Source organism: Ixodes scapularis, unplaced genomic scaffold, assembly GCF_016920785.2.
Source record: "Ixodes scapularis isolate PalLabHiFi unplaced genomic scaffold, ASM1692078v2 PGA_scaffold12__126_contigs__length_90152505, whole genome shotgun sequence".
Classification (NCBI taxonomy): Eukaryota; Metazoa; Arthropoda; class Arachnida; order Ixodida; family Ixodidae; genus Ixodes; species Ixodes scapularis.
In genome coordinates this window covers 52,961,273-52,978,690 of record NW_024609838.1, presented here as the reverse complement: position 1 = coordinate 52,978,690, position 17,418 = coordinate 52,961,273, and the positions used below count along the sequence as shown (strand labels likewise).

Below are 17,418 nucleotides of genomic sequence, written 5' to 3'. Positions count from 1 at the left end.
TAAAAATGCAATCAAAGACAGCGAATTTGTTTGAACCGAATCAAGGCGAATAGGGTTAAACAGCGAACGACACTCGTCAGTCAATTGCAAGCGAGGGCTACCTCTGCAGACGATTAGGACTGGTCGGTTGCTTGTCCGGACGTGAAGTCATCGCTTGTGATTGTCTGATGAGCCCCGATCGTTGCTCGCCTACATTCGGCCGGGTTCAGTGGCGCTATTTGTAGGTCTGTGATTCACTATCTTTTATCATATTTTTTGTAAGTGAAATAAGCAGCACATGATTTACCTCTACATTTTTGGGATGCTTAGAGCACATAGAACGTGTTACCGCCATAAATAGGTCATCTTAGAAAGCTCCGGAGCGCTCCTTTAAGAGAAGGAATTTCAACTTTAGAATATGCATTAAGAAAAGAGGTTCATTATTTCTATAGATATCAAATACTAATGATGTAAAAAATTGTTTCATGAAAGCTTAACTTTTCACATAATGATATTTTAGGTACCCTTTAATGAACCATTTCACAATTTTCAAATTCAACATCGCAACGTATGAAGGAAGTATACTGCTGTGCACTCCCATGTTTGTACAAATTGAGCAGTCTCGGGCAGCCGAGCGTTGTGAAAAAAACACCTTTGGCTCCACTCCATGACAAGACATAAAAAATAAAACACGAATGAGTATGCCATCATCATGCCTCACTACATTTCTTTTCTGTGTTCAGAAATAGGTATCAATATGTCTCACCAATCAGCTGCTCGTCATCTGACAAAGAGGACGTGTTTCCCAGAGCTCCTGCGCGGCTAAGTGATTTTTGGTGTATTTAGTTTAGTTGCGGGTGAGTTTATGGGTTTGTAGAAAGCAATTTTTAAAGTAGCGTTAGGATAGGCTTGTTTGTTGGATCTGCTGCATTGGTGGTCTTGCGCGCTAAAGCCAAGAGGCAGACACCATTGGGGTTGATCCTCCAGGTTTAGCACCGTGCTATAAAGCATTTTTGCTCTAACTCTGGTGGTTTTTTGAGGTAGCAGAAAGCAGTTTTTGAAGTATCGATAGGATAGTTGGGTTAAAGCAGGCTTTTAGGTAGGGTCACGAGACCGAACCACCAGCACGTTTGAAACTTTTGGCAGGCTAGTTGGTTGCGGGGGCAGAGACGTACCCAGGCTTTCTTGGTTTTGGTGCGATATTTGTCGTGGGGTCGCGCTGTGTGTCGGTAGGCAATGGTGAATATGCGACGGAAGACGGATGCGCAGGCTAAAGTAAAAGGGGGACCCAATGAAGAATGTGACGAGTGTGGCCGTTGGTGCTGCATGATGGAGACAGAGCTCAAAGCTGTAGCAGAAGCCGAGGAGAGCAACGTTACCTGTCGGAGTTGCGAGAAGGTAGAGCTTGGTTTTAGGTGAATAGGAAGAGAATGGGCGGATACGGTTCAGGAGTTGAAGCTGGAGATACGGGTAGAGCGGGAGAAGCGGGTTCAGCTCGAGGCGCAAATTGGAGATTTCACGAAGAGGGGCGAAGCGGATGTGGAGGAGATGACCAGAGAATGGGAAAGTAAGGTAGAGAGCGTGGCGGAAGATCTGAGATGAGAACCGAAACAGAGAGCCGAGCTTGAGCGACAAGTAGAGGGCCTTAGACAGGGGGAAGAGTGGAAGGCGGGGTTGGAGGAGCATAAGAAAAAGTGTGAGGAGATAGTGCAGCAACTGACAGGAGTAGTTAATAAGAAAAAGGGTGTAGTGGCAGAGAAGACGGTGGTGGGGGCGGCAGACAAAGGGGGCAATCTAAATCGTGACGAGGTGAATGACTGCGTAGGAAAGGAGCTTGCACAGCTGTATAGTACTGCAGTACAGCAGGGCTTGAGAAAGGCGGCAGAAGTTGAGGCAGAGAAAGCACAGAGAGCTGGAGGCTGTGAAGGCAGGCAGTTGGGGGTTAAGAGGGTGCTGGTTGTAGGAGACTCAAACATAACAAGGGTTAAGGAGGGGCTGCTGGACAGGGTGAAAGGGGATGGGATGGTAAACGTATGGCTAAGTCAGGAAAGTGCATGGTAGACGGTATGGCCAAAGCGAAGGAGGAGGTGTGGAAAAACAGGGAGGGAGAAAACCTAGGGTTAGTACAGGCAGGACTAAATGATGTGTTAAAGGGACTGAGCCAGAACCTCGACAGGCGGATAGAGTTGGGGTTACGTAAGCTGAGGGAGGTCTCTGAGACTGTGCATGTGAAAATATGCACCGACCCAGAGGTCTGGGGACAGTCTTTGCATATAGAGAAGCGGGTGGTGGAAGCTAACCGGGTAATAATAGGGTTGAGCCAACGATTTGAGTACGGAGTAATGTAAATAGACAGGGCGGTGTACGAGGCTCGCTCCGACCCTTTTACATGGGGCGTCCACTACAGTGGAACCACTTGGAGCACGGTAGACGATAGGATTGGACGTCACATCGTACATTTTCGGGGGGTCCCGTAGCCCTCAGGGCGCCGGTGTAAATGAGAGCAAAAATGTAGATACAGCGGGGAGGGTTTGGGAGGGTGAGAGGAGGCCTCGCAGGACTAGGAAAAAGAAACAGCTTAACATAGGGTCCATAAACTTGCAGGGGGGCAGGAACAGAATAAAGTGGGAGGAGATTGAGGAGCAGTAAAAAAGCGAAAACTTTGCAGTGTATGGATTAGCAGTAACACATCTGAGGGATATGGAACAACCACCATACATACCAGGATATCATTGGATGGTATGCAACCGGGCCAATAGGGAACGCAAGGGAGGGGGATTAGGGGTGTTAGTGAAGGGTCAGGAATGGGAAAGGAAACGAGAGGGCTGCAGGGAACACATCTGGGTCAAAGGCAATATTGAGGTTGTAGACACAATCCTGGGTTTCGTGTATGCAGAACACTTGACATCTATATCAGGAGATGTAAGGGGAATTGGTACTAACAAGGGAATAATTATCTTGGAGGACATGAATGCACATTTGGAAGACTTTGATTGACGTACGGATACAACAGGGAGGATATTAGAGGCGTTCTGCGCAGCTCTTGACCTGGTATTAGTTAAAGTTCAGGCGATAGGTGATGGAAAAATAACACGGGAAATAAAGAACTCGCACTCGACTATTGAGTGCTGTTTAATGCCGCGTAAGATATACAACATATTAGGAGGTATGGAAATAAATGAGGAAGTCACAAAAAGTCTGGGGAGCTACCATAAGTGAATCAAGATCAGATTTGGCACAATGAAACTAGAAATTCAAAATCACAAACTAGAGGGTAGGAATAACCTAAATGATAGACAGTTACAGGAGGTATCTAAGCGAATCCAGAACATAGCCTCCAAGCAGCCGGAAAGAGAATGGACGTATGAAGACTTAGTGTTTTCAAAAGAGAGAGAAATATTGGATCAAACAAGGAGGAAGAGAACTATAACGCAAGCCGAAAAGCTGGTGGGATAAAGAGATTAAGGCAGCAATATCGAGACGCCAAGCGGCATCTAAAGAACACATATGGGCAAAGGAAAAGGGGGCAACACTAGCCGAAGTAGCGTCAAAATGGGAGGAATTTCAGGAAAGAAAGCGGGAGGCATAAGCAATAATACAGGCCAAAATTGGGAGGGCAGGTGTCCAGTGGATGATAGAGATAAACCAGAAGGATAGGAATGCGGCAAAAAGGTTCATTGAACACATCAGTGCACAGGGAAGTAAGACCGATGGGTACCAGCAGACACTGACAGCACAGGAAGGGACAAAGGTAGGGGGGGAAGTGGCAAGAGAATACATTATACATACCATCGAAGCAGCTATTTCAGAGTTAGAATCAGATCAGGCCGTATGGAATGGTAGCGTCTACACAACACAAGAAGGGGATCATAGTGAAGAAAAGGAAATGCCCATAAAGGAATGGGAAAAAGCAGAAGGAAAGGTTCCGGTTGGAACTGCAACAGGTCCAGACAGCATACCAATGAGATTGATAAAAGTTCTAGGCAAAACAAGCAAATTGAAACTAAGGCAGGTGATTGACCAGATACTTATGGGAGGGAGCTACCCAGTGACTGGAAATTGAGCAGGATGAGATTATTATATGAGAGCAAGGGAGAAAAAGACAGTATGAAATCATACCGACCAATCACAGTATGTTCAGTAATATACAGACTAGATATGCAAATTGTAAAAAGAAGAATGGAAGAATGGGCAGAGAGAAAGCAGATTCTGAGGGAACTTCAAAATGGTTTCAGGAAAGAGACGACTATATGATAATTTATTCATAATCACTTAGTGCATAGCGATAGCAATGACAAATCAAGAGCCATTATGGGCAGCATTTTTAGACATCAAAGGGGATATGTCAATCTAAATAAAAAAAAAAAAAAATCTGGGACCAACTGAGAGGATATGGACGAAAGGGAACCATGGTTAAGTTTCTAGAACGAGTTCATGCGGAGAATAGGATGGTCATATAACATGGGAAGCCGAAACTACAAGACCAGCAGCAATAAAAAGAAGTGTTAGACAGGGTTGCCATTGTAATCCATGCTCTTTATGATATACCCCAGTGAGATGGAGAAAGGTTACAACAGTGCAACATAGGTTTTTTACCTGACTTACATGGAGGGAGGACACAAAGTAAATCAAATATTGCCAGGGTTAATGTGTGCAGACGACATTGTACTCGTACCAGAAAGTCATGAGACAATGGAGGAACTGAGCAGAATTTGCAGCAAGGAAGGAGACATTTTAGTGCTAAAATTTAGTAGGGACAAGTCGGGACAGAACCGTACTGCGCTAACTCATGATGCCAGACATTATCTGTAACCCTCCGTAATACCACCAAAGCCGTAGCTGACAGTTTACATTATCATTTCTGTACAGCAGACATACAGCAATAGAAGCGCAGTACGCAAGTACAGGACTAAAGCAGCAAACTTAGCTCGAGGTATCCAAGCCGTCGAGTGTTCAGACGGTATTGAAGGCGTAAGGGAAGGGTACGGTTTCAGTCCCGTATTTTCATACTGCACTTCCATTGCCGTATTGTAACAATAACAGTTCAGTTACCGTACCCTTCCCTTACGCCTCCAATACCGTCGGAATGCTTGACGGCTTGCATACCTCAAGTTTAGTTTACAGCTTTAATCCCGTACTTGCGTACTGCACTTCTATCGCTGTGTGCTCGCTGTACGGTAACAATAATGTGAACTCTCAGCTACGGCCTTGGTAGTATTACGGAGGGTTACAGATAACGTCTGGCATCATGAGTTAGCGCAGTACAGTTCCTTAATATAACGACAAATCCTTATAAACAAGTGTAGTGTGTCTGAAAAAAGGGGCAAGACAAAACGGAGGCAGTATTGAAATTGAAGAACTATATTGTAAACCGTAAAAGAACATATTTATAAAGAAACCTTCATGGCATCCGATCGATCATCAGATGAGCTGAAAATAAAACAAATTCATATTGAGATGATTGAAAAGGCTAGGGGAGGACCACAACCACTTGCACAAATTGCAGAGGCGCACGCACATGAAGTCACAAAAACCTGTACAGCGGGGCACCCAAGCTCACAGAGCGATGCTCTAAGCCTCTGGTAGCAGCGCGCAAAAACACAAGGACAAAGGGAGGAAATGCACAAGGCGAGCGCTGAACTGCAACTAAATGTTTAATGGAAAGGAAACACCGAAGTCCTGTGCATTCGTCCCTTTGTCCGTGTGTTTTTGCATGCTGCTACCAGTTGTAATCATGCACCAACTCGCCTGTGCATTGCCACATTGAGCCACTCAGCACCATGACAGATCAAGGTTGCTGCCCTCGACCCCTGTAAATGCAGTGTCGTGCCGCTATTTGCTTTTCTTTTTAATACAAAACAAGACTGGAAACCTTTTGATACCACATCGTACACATGCCAAATCAAATATGTACTCACACTGTTCCAATTTTTCTCAAAAGCAGCAAGATCTGTGGCGGCTTTGATTGCTCTTGCCCGAGCTCCCGGCCTCCTGTCGTGACCCATCATGTTGTTTGATACCAACTTGGTATCTGAAACAAATAGCAGATTGGCCCATAAGTATTTGGTCAGAAACCAGACAAGTGAAAAAAAAATGCAGTGAAGGATTTGGGATCAGTACTTGCTGATATTTTACATGCACAACTAATGTCGAAAGCCCCAAGCTTTGCCACCAAAGTCACATAGGTGCACAGTTCAAAAGTATAAGTGTGCTGAAGGTTCCTAAAATAACAATTAAGCCATAACAAGCTGAGCAAAACCTACATTTAGGCCAGCAGACTGTGAACTGTGCACTTAAAGAAAATATGTCAAGGTACAAATTCATGCCTAGATTTTGAGGAAAATAAAACAATGAGGGAACAACAAAAAAAAATATTGTAATAATGTGTCATTTTTCTGCAAGAGGAGAAAATCTGGCACTCAAGGCTTCCCTCACTCAGATGCGATGGGGATACAGAACTCGGAATATTTCAGAAGTTATAAGCCCCATGTGGCACATCTTAGGGGGTAGGATTCATATAATGTAACTTTTAGACCTACAAAACACTAAAAACATGTTGATTTAAAAAGATATTGAACAGACAGCGATGTAATTGATTTGAGTCATTTGGGAGAAGCTTTGGAAGCAAACAAAAGTAAATTTTATAGTAGCCACATAAACAGAAGAACAAGTACATACTTCGCGCCAGGGATGGGCAGTATTTCAAATACAAGTATTTGAACTACGTATTTCAAATACTTTGTGTATTTTGCATTTGTATTTAATTAAAAATTCTGTAATGTATTTGACGTGTGTATTTAAATACTAAAATGTGTGTATTTCAAATACAATTGTAATTAAATACAATTTTGTGGGCGAAAATACATCCCTCAAATTTATTGTCACTGTCCAGAGCAGGAAGAAAACTACGTTCTGCACCGAATGCAGTGTCTCTCAATCAAGCACAAGCATTTAGTGACTTTGTAATTACGGTGCTAGTCCAGGGAAAGAATAGTGACGAAATCGACGTTCACAGGCAGACTGGCTAAATAAGTGACGGTAACAACTTGTGATGCTTTCCAGCCTGATTTCCATCCATACTTTTGCCTCGAGCATTCTAAATGCGCGGGTCATCCAGATGTTTGTAACTGGTGCGAGTTGCAACAATAATAAAATCTGTAGCTAAAGCTGCGCGTCTTGGTCGTCTCGGTTCTTTGATTGTTTATACCAAAATGTAATAAAAAAAACTGTTTGAAGCTTTGTACTTTTTTCACCTATTACGTCCAAGCTGATTACATTTTTTTTGTGATTATATTTGTATTACGTTACTAGAGCCTCGAGCACTAACTCCCCAGTGTGCGATGCAAAATTAAAATGAGATACCCAGAAACCTGTTGCAGGTGCCCTGAAGTCGCTGACGCAAATTTTAAGGAATGTATTTGGAAAAGTATTTGGAAGAGACCAACTACTTTTCTGTCTGTATTTGTATTTTGTACTTAAATACTTTTTTGCAAAAGTAATGAGATTTGTAATTAAATACATTTTTGACGAAGCATTTTGTATTTGTATTTTGATACATATTTGCATGTATTTTGCGCATCCCTGCTTCGTGCTTATTTCTTTTATTACAATACAGCATTAAAATTTGTCTGTTGTCCTACACAGTCACAAAGCAATTCCTCCTCTGCATTTCTACTTGTAATTAAGCAGGCACTCATTTGCATAATTAGTATTGCAGACAGTTGAATGACCTAAAATACTCAACTAGCTGTTAATGATTGCTTAAAAGCACCAGACATGGCAAAAGGAATGTTGTAAGAGAATCATTCTCTTTTTTTTGGAAGCCACATTTTGGCCAGCCACTGTCGAAAGAACATACGATTGATAAACATTTATAAAGACGAGAAAAAGGTATTCAGGTACAAAATCAAACATGAACCACATGCTACTAAAACATGCAGAAATAAAGCTTCAAAAAGTTGTGAAAAGGTTGTATATCAGTCAAATTTAGTTATGAATTAGAGATCATCTGCACATATCACTTCTAGACACTTTTAGAGTGATACAGAATAGTGTGGTGCAGTAAAGAAGCTCTTAAATAAATAATTATCTGAGTATATTAAACATATTTTGAGGCTCCAATTTGTTTCCAGCCAAAAATAATTTAATGATGTATACTGCTTATGACTCTGTCTTCTAACTGAATGCCAAATAGAATTATAAGTAAATGACACATTCAGTAAAGATAAAACAATAGGAATAGTAGATATATTGACATATTTATTTTTGATTTCTGGGATAGGATCAAACATAGTCACATTGTAACATTACGTGAAATTTTTAAATCGAATTATTATGCAAGATATAACAACCTTTAAAGTAACTGAAGAGTGTGTTGGTAAAATTCACAGACCACAGAAAGAACAAAACATACCAGACGAAGAACGACAAACATTTCTTTTAATTAACAACATGAATGAGCTTAAAAGCACTTCCTTCAATTCAGACCGCCAAGGAAATTGAGAGAAAGGGAGGCAGAAAGAGAGAAAGTTAAGTGTCAAAAATTGTAAGGATGGAAAGAAGAAAAAGAGTGAAGTAACAGCATGAGTTACAATTCTAACTTTACACTTTCCTTTTTATCTTCCTGCCTCCCTTTCTCTCCATTTTCTTGGCAGTCTGAATTGCACGGAGTGCTCTTAAGTTCATTCCTGTTGTTCTTAGTTGAAAGAAATGTTTGTCGTCTCCTTCGTCCCGAGCACGTTTTATTCATTCTGTGGTCCAAGAATACAACACCCTATTCCGGTTTAATAATGGACTCTGAAATTGAGCTTGGAAATGTGGGTAGCCAGTGACAAATTAAAGGGCAACTCTACTCAATTTATAAAATTTCAAGATAGTGGATGACCTTACTTTGAAAAGCACTCATGAACAACTCTACATTGTTTCACGAAAAGTAGAATATTGTTTGTTCAACTTTGCTATTTATAACTCAAGTCGCAAATTGAAACCGAAACTTCGGCAAAGGGCAAGCAGCGACGTCAGTTGCATGCACACTCATGTCCATGCCATATGCATGATTACGTGATTTACCCCACTCACTGGGTCAACTCTAGGTAGTGTTGTCTGAACTGACTGAACATGTGATGGCGTTGAAAGAGAAAAAAGCCGGTGTAACAACAGACATCAACATGACGTCACATCTGAAGGAAGTGCCAAAGTTGGCTAGCCTGCACATCGCTCGCTAAAATTAGCAGATTAGCGCTTGTCAAACTTTGAGGGTCCAATTTTATATACAGAAAGATTTCAGTTGTAGCCTTCCTAGATGATTATAAAGAGAACTAATTGTTTTCTCAGCCAAAATTCAGCAGAGTTGCTCTTTATTGCCTCTGGTGAGGCTCAAAATTATGATGGAAATAAACCATACCTCTGAATGAACTCAAGTGTGGTTCCCGCACCTTTGGCATACTGGATGTTTAAACAATAATAAAGGGCGAAAAGGAGCTCCACAGCTTGCAGAAAGCCCACATCTTCCACCATCACCTCACGGTCCACAAACAGCTGGCAGCTGCATTCGAAAAGTGAGCGGCCTAGGAAAGAAACAAGCGATTAATGTAAATAATGCGGAGAAAATGTGTTAGTATCAGATGTATCGACCTATCTAGTCAAGTGACCAGAAAAGTCATGCGACCGACACCAATACGCCGGCTTTTTCTCTAATAGGGCTTTTAACGCTCACACGCATTAAATGGAGAAAAAAATACCATTGTCATATTCATATCTGGAAACTTCTATAGAGGTATTACCAGCAGGGACACTGAATAGGTAGGCACACTGATATAGGTTTGTGACGCATATCTGAGATCTGAGACTGAGATTCATCACAATCACAGATAAGGCACACCTTATATGCCAAGCCAAATAAGGGTCGCACTAAATAGTGTTGAGCTACCATACCCAGTAATGACATTAAGTTATGCAAAGTGCTCCTGAAGGCTTGAACAAAACAAAAAAAAATGTATATGAGCATGTAGAATCAAACACTTTTTGTTGAGTTTGTGAACAGAATCAGTAGCATGGAAGTCTGATGCCAACGTGCAATGCCAGTCGTCGGTTTCGTTTAAATTGCTTTAGCTAGAAATTAAATGACCGGAGACCGCATGCGACCACACATTCTACGAGCAGAAAATTTGGCTGTTCGGGTTGGACAAGACACAGAATGCAGGCCCAAACAATCAAATGCCTCACAGGCACCTGCTGTTTGGGCTGTATGCCGTTTTGTGGCACCTGCACTCACAAACCAAAATAAAAACTTATCTTTTTCTTGCTGGATCAATCAAACATTGATTGTCGAAGTATGGTATAATACCAGGACATGTGCTTTACATTGGTGCTTGATAAGGCTGCCGAAACCAAACAATGTGGTCGTCTATCTAGCTCTGGTCAAAATCGGCACACCACCCTTTGGTTACACCACTGCAGTATTCCAGCACTCTGGTTACACCACTACAGTATCCCACTACAATTGAGTCACTAGGAGTCATCTGCACTGACCCCTCTTCTCTCTCTCACTCTCAAAATGGCAGTACCCACGATAAAACGGTCTAGGTTGTTGTTCCAAAATTCAACACAAATTAAAAAAGAAACCACCTTCAGAAATACAAAGCATGCAAGGAAAAGACACATGAAGCTCACCCAGTGCAACAATTACAGGAGAAGCAGGCAGACTGTTACGAAACTCCTCTGTGATTTCTGTTGTCACTGTTGTCACCTAAGAAAAGTCAGAAAACATGTGTGGTTAATTGAGAAATGCACGAAATGCTAGTGAAGGTACCATACATCTATGGGTCTATATTTATTCCCACAGAATGTAGAACTGTGGGACACAAGCAAGACGACGTAAGGCGGATCGCAAAGAATGATGCCCGAAGAACTTATCGTGGCCGGCGACTTTACCGCATATGCACGAATATGGGAATACAAGCGAGACAATGACAGAGAGTGCAATGTCTTCACACCTGCCAAGCAGGCCAATCTATGAATTCTCAAAGAAAAACAGACTGCCATTCGCATTGGCAAACGTCGCACTGAGAACGACACTACAAGACTTGACATGGGCCATACACAACATCCAAGCCCGAGTGCGAACTGCTCCTACGCCTTGGGAAGCAAGCACCTACCCGTCGAAATAGGATTAATGACAGAAAGACACCCCAACACTAAATGACAGATCAGCTTCATTAACCTAGCACCTGAAAAAGTGTCTAGGTGAGCGAATAATAAAAGCCACATCCACTCAGAAGTACCAAGGCAAACAAGACGACCCAGACCGCGACCTTCATCTCCTCAACTTGTGTGCTATCAGACTGCAAGCCCAACAGTGTTACAGGAGAAATAAGGACTGAAAACTCCAAGCCAATTTCGATGCAACCACGGCGAAGATAAAAAATACAGCCAGAAGCTCCGTAAACAACTGAGGTGCAAGCTCCGAGATAACACACGACGAGTGTGGGGCACATTCAAAGGACTCTGGCAGAAAGGCCGACAACTTTAAATCCACTGCTTACTGGTACACCAAACCATTCCCAAGTAAATAAAACAGTGTCTGCCGCCGCATGCGAGTTCCTGTCTTCCCTTATCCTTACTATCCTTGGTGACAACAGCGCCGCCTTCATTGAAAAATACACAAAGGATCCCCTATTCTCCCAGGAAGCCAAACAACAGGCCAACTGAAAACACCTCACGGCTCTACTCAAAGAAGACTTAGACCCACTCCCAGATGGTAATTATACCAGGTGGGAAGAGGTTCGCCTGAAAAGACAACAGACCCACACCACTATGGTTTCCAAGGAAACAGCAAAATGTAACACCCACAAGAACATGGTGCATAAGCCGCCATACACAGGAAAAAGACAAGAGCCTATGCGCCCACTGCGAGGTCACAGTCTCAGAAGCGCACTCCTGGTACTGCCCACACATGCAAGAACCCCAAACCTTGAAAGAGTCTTAATCCCACGGGTATTCGGGAACACCAAAGGGCTATTCTCCATTCACCCCTCACTTATGTGAAAGAGGTTCGTCTCACCGACTTTATTTTCATCTCACCCTTATTTCCTTTAATCCTTCATCCCACCTACAGGAGATAGCGTTTGCTGAGATTAAAGGATGCGGTTCCTGTTATTTTCTCACTAATAAGGACATTTTTAACTACAAACATTTGTTGTCCTAACGCTCAATAACAACTAAAAAACAACGTTAAATAAGCAGCAATGTATCTGCTGATATCTGTCACAAAGCCTCATTGTTACACCTGCGGGACAAGGAAGTTGCTAATATTAAAAACAAATGATCCTAACTTAGGAGTCGAAGTGGAAGTACAAACGTTTGTCACTAGTTAATTCTCTAGAATAATTGTTGTGTTAACTCTAACACTCGATCCCAAAAATGCAAAACATCATGTGAACCAATTAGAAGCAAGTGGTACAAGAGTGGGTGCCCACCGCCGCTCCCCCTTTGGTTTAGTGAAATATTTATGTAGAACATACTATAAGATGACCAAGCCTAGAGTTGCATATCTTCCCATTGCACTCTAATGTGAAGTATAACAAGTTGAGCCACCTCAACCAGGAAAAGATTAAGGAAGGGTTGGCTCCTCGTAGAGCAATAGTAATTTCACTTTTTACGTGCTCATTATCAGCATTGTCGTCAGATACCAAGAAAACGTTCACAAAGATTTTGCAGACAATTCTGAAAAAGTGGGGGGATGGTCGCTCAGAAAGCGAAACTGCAGAAAGAGTACAAGGCATTGCTCCAATGGTTAAAAATCATTAGGTAGGCGCCTATTCGGACATAGGTGCATGACCGGTATGTTACGGTATACAGGAAGACTGATATAGCTGAAAATTTCAAAAAATGAAGAAAAGTTTGGTATTTCCAGATGCATAGTTTCTCCGTGGAATGCTGACTGCCTGTGTGAGACTTCCAGGAAGTTAGTTTCAACAAGGTCATTAGGATGTGTCTTTGGAAACAATTAGCCTGGTTATTATGAATGCTCCTACCTGATGTAACTGGAAGAGCTCTCCTAGGTTTACTTGAAAGTAGGATGCAAGCAATGGGAGGAGGCAGACAGCTGCTGCGTTTTGATCTTTGAACTCTGCCTCGGCCTTGTTGATTTTGAGGCTCCACTCGAGCACAGCATCATTTTTGGGGCTTGAACGTAGGAATGTCACGAGGAGGAGGACATCTTTGGGCAGGCTCAATTTTCCGTCCAGACAGACACCTGTAAGCATTAAAAAATTCGTGTTATCACTGACTCCTCATATCCAAAATCTTTGTAATCAAAATATGTTTTTGCGAAAAGCAAAATATTGAAGGAAAGAAATCGGCAAGGACCACTGTATGATGAAAGTAGCAATCATATTCGTCGTTCAAAGCACCTTTTTATGAGCATAATAGTGTATGTTTGTTTTAGGAGTGAGTGACTCTTGCAAAGAACTGAACATATTCTGCCTTTTTAGAAAGGTATATTTGTGCAAAAAGATTTTCAAGCACACATGCCAGGAAAAACTTTGAAACTGCTGCAAGTTTCCGATTTGCCTTCTTTTTATATTCACTCAGTTATGTGTGCCTCCATGCTGCAGTGCTGAAATGTTTCTTGCCCTCTACCACATGCTATTGTGACTGCTCTACCAGAACATTGAAGCCATAGTTACATTTATAGTTCATGATATTCCCCACATTCTAATTGCTTACTCACGCTGCCCTAGTCCATATGCAACTAAAACAGTGGCCACCAAGCCCGAGCATTATAATGGTTAATAATAAAAGGAACACTTTTTTGTCAAATTTGCAGCTCCCATTGCCGTCAATTCTATAACTATAGCTTTGCATTTTTCGACACCCTGTAAATAACTCTAAACCTGAGTAAACTCGAGGACAAATATTTATAAAAATTATACCTATGGAAGTGGTCAAGGAGGTGCTCCCTCACAAACAGAAGTGGCCATGCTCGTTTGACATCCAATGCTGAATATGGAGGCTCTGACGAATTTATGAACGTCCTGATGTGGGGGTAGCACTCAGCCATGGCCTTTGTTTGAAGGCAAATGTTTTGTTCACATGTCGACTTCAATGCCTCGTCCAATACAAACTTTCTTGAGGCTTCCACTTCATGAAGTGACGAACTCGTAGTAGCTGGCTGCCAGTTCACACAACCGTAAGCTGATCGAGATGTCTGCTTCTTTAGCTTGATGGTTCCACCAGTGAGCGCTTCCGCAAGGCGTTTGCATCCTCTTCTGTTGTTTTCTATTCTGTTCTCTATTTTGTAGGCCAGGCCTACAGAAGAAACTGACTTAGCTGAGCAGGAAGTGGGGTCCCCAAGTGCCCCAGGGTACTTGTCAACAAGGTAACTGGCAGCACTCCTAATTTCACGTGCAGATGGTCTAGCCTTGACTTTTTGATAGGCCGCGGCAGCCATGCGCACAACTTCTTGTCGGTCAGTCGGATTAAGTTGAGTCCCCTCTAGCAATGCTTTCATGACGTCTTTGCTAAGGCTGCTCCAGGGAAACTGAACTTGTGAACCAAAAGGCACATCGACACCTTCATGTTGTGTTGATGTTACATCCCCCTGCTGACCTGAAAACGAAGTGCAAAACATCATTCCAAAAGAGGCAGACAAAGAAAAGAATAGTGATAATAAAATAACAGTGCAGCACCATATTCAGTTTAAACTTAGGGGAACATTTCTTTTGGCTGTGGTATTTCAAAATACAATGTGACAGTAACTGAAGGAGGTCGACATCCAAACTTCGGGCCACCAAGATGCTCTACCACAGAGCAACGATGCAAAGCAATGGAGCTTGAGGGAGGTACACATAAAAGACATGGTACTTATGTAATCATATCAAAAGTAGGAAATTGGCTTTATCATAACAACCGCCATCCCGCCTCATCCGATTGCAAAGACATACTTTTGTAAAGTATCTCCTTGCAACATCATGTAAGATGGTGTCAGCTAGCTGTACAAGCTGACGAAACGTTCGAGAACAAGTTAAAACAATGGCTAGGCCAGCAAGGTTGATAAACACTTTTTAGCTCAAGAAAGTAATTTCTTTTTTCCTTTGGTCTTTTTGAAGGCCTAGAGATGATCAATCTTTGCCAGTTATTTGATATAAATGGCTTCCCTCAAAGAGCCTGCACCACCCGACTGTTTGATGTGCCCTTCAACAAGCTTGATCCACCGTTCGTATGAGCCTACTGGCATGTGGACCTGTTTTTTGTGCTTCCCAACAAAAAAGTGTGCCTTGCCACGACAAGCCTTAAAGGGAAACTAAAGTGGTTCTGTATTTTCGAAAAACTAAACACTTTAATTATCTTCTTTTGGCCCCCAGGACCACGAATATTGGAATTATTTTTCAGTCTGATGCGAGGAGCAGTCGTAACAGTGCTTTGGAAATAGCGCCAAAGCCCTGTCATCTCTGAGCGTGACATCATACCCAGATTTGTCGGAACTTCTGCTCTTGTGTGCCTACAATGCCCATCAAAGCTATGCACGTGCACTCTTGATATTGTCAGAAAGGCCAGACAAAAACGTCACAACCAGTGTCACATGCAGGGTAATATACTTGGCAAGCTTGCAATTCCATGTGCTGCCCACATGAGCAAAACGCGCTTGGCGGCCGAAAAATCTGGATATGACGCAACGACCGGCCTAAGGTCTCTTGAGTTTTCTCGCATTTAGTTAATCTTCAGGATTCACGGGATAACATTATGCTGGAATCTGGCTCAAACTCAGTTTTCTTAAGAACCTCTTTACTTCCCTTTAAAGGCAGACGCACAGGGAGCACTTTCTGCATGGCTGAAATCCCTCCCGTAGTGTCCTCTCCCCTCCCTCTTGCACTCTTCTCTCCTCCTTCCCCGAAAACAGAATGTCCAAAAACTAGCCACCACAGAGAGGAGGCAGTGTCTCTTCCTCTTTGGGGTGCAAACGAGAAAAGCGAGGGACAGCTTCCTAATCGGTTTGCATTCGTCAGCCTTTAAGAGTGTTGGCTATTCATTCCGGTAAATACAACCACTGGTGCCAGTGCCATTGCTTGTTTTGTTCTCTTCTTGTGCATCTGAGTTCTGTCAGAAAAGACCAATAAGCTAACTTTTTATGTCTTTCATGTGTTCGCTTACAAAACACAATGAGAACAGTACCAATAGGTTTTCCAATTTCTCGAAAGAGAACACCAGCTCACTTTTCTGCACAGTAGACATATTCTAGAATATTAATAAATATTGTTATTATATTGTGTAACTAAAATTCCAAGCAAAATAATCGAAGTGCATTTCTTTGTAGTTTGTGGTTACAGTCTTTGAAACTTTTAACTATGCCATCGAAGTGTTACGTTTGAAACAAAAACTCTATACTGCACGTCCGTTGCTAATTGCCTGCATAATAAATAAAGACTAATTGGCAGAAACTTTCCTAGGGAACCTTTATCAATTAAATAAGTTCTTTTTTTTCGTTCTATGAAATTAGGTGTTTCGAAGTTATTTTTCATTTCTCATATTACGTTATAATTTGCTTCACATTTTCTTTTAACTGAAAAATTACTACTCCCCCATTCCTAAAGTAAATTCAAGCTTGGACTTGCCTGACACCCAAGAATCTGTTGTTGCAATGAAGGTGTAAGTAGCATCCTCAGGTGACTGATTCAAACAATTGAAAGCTTCTTCGTCCACCTCCGTTCCATCCAGCATGTGTACCTGGAAACAGGGTATGTTATTTTGAGAATAAGAATGGCTAAGTACATAATTTTAACTGCTGAAATTATTTTACAAACCTTGATGTCTCCATTGCAGCATATACCGAACTCTATGGCCTTTTTCTTTATGGCGTCGAAAGTGGCAACCACTGCCAGTTTCTTTATTGTTTTATCAAGGCTCCAGATCTTGACTATCACCTGAAAAACAGTGAACGTACAAATGCAAAGTTTATGTTATATGCTACAAAACAATTGTAATTTAGAAAAAAAAATAAGGGTGCAAGTTAGCTGGTAAAGCATTGCTACAATTTAGCAGGGTGTCTACAAAATTAGTGATCTTAAATTCTCCGACTTTCCCAGTTTTTCCCTTGACTATTTTGATAAAATCCGGTGAGCATCTGCGGGTCAAAGGATCATATTTCAGAAACATTATTCGGCATGGCTGTGCTCATGCGCAACCATCTAGCTTTGTTCCGCATTGCCATTCCACTTTTACTGATCATTTTCCCTGGTGGGGCCAACGTTTTGACGATATTCCCTGATAATTTCACGACTTTTCCAAATGGAAACCTACTTACGTTACTCCCCACTACTGCAAATTAAAGTTATTAGACATTGCGGGTGTAAAAACTAGGGAGCCTTCATGTGCGCTTTGCTAGGGTGATGCCACCCTTTGTAATACCACTCACCGACAAACCAGCAGCCATTTTGGTCC

At 42.1% G+C, this 17,418-nt stretch overlaps 1 long non-coding RNA gene across 1 annotated transcript; it reads right to left on the bottom strand.

The window, feature by feature from the left end:
* Positions 1 to 5,959: 5,959 nt before the first annotated feature.
* On the bottom strand, positions 5,960 to 10,723 carry LOC121045912. Its single transcript, XR_005797912.1, has 3 exons — positions 10,651 to 10,723; positions 9,383 to 9,545; positions 5,960 to 6,010 (listed from the first exon to the last, which is right to left on the bottom strand). It is a non-coding gene; the product is annotated as an uncharacterized LOC121045912 (long non-coding RNA).
* Positions 10,724 to 17,418: the final 6,695 nt, after the last annotated feature.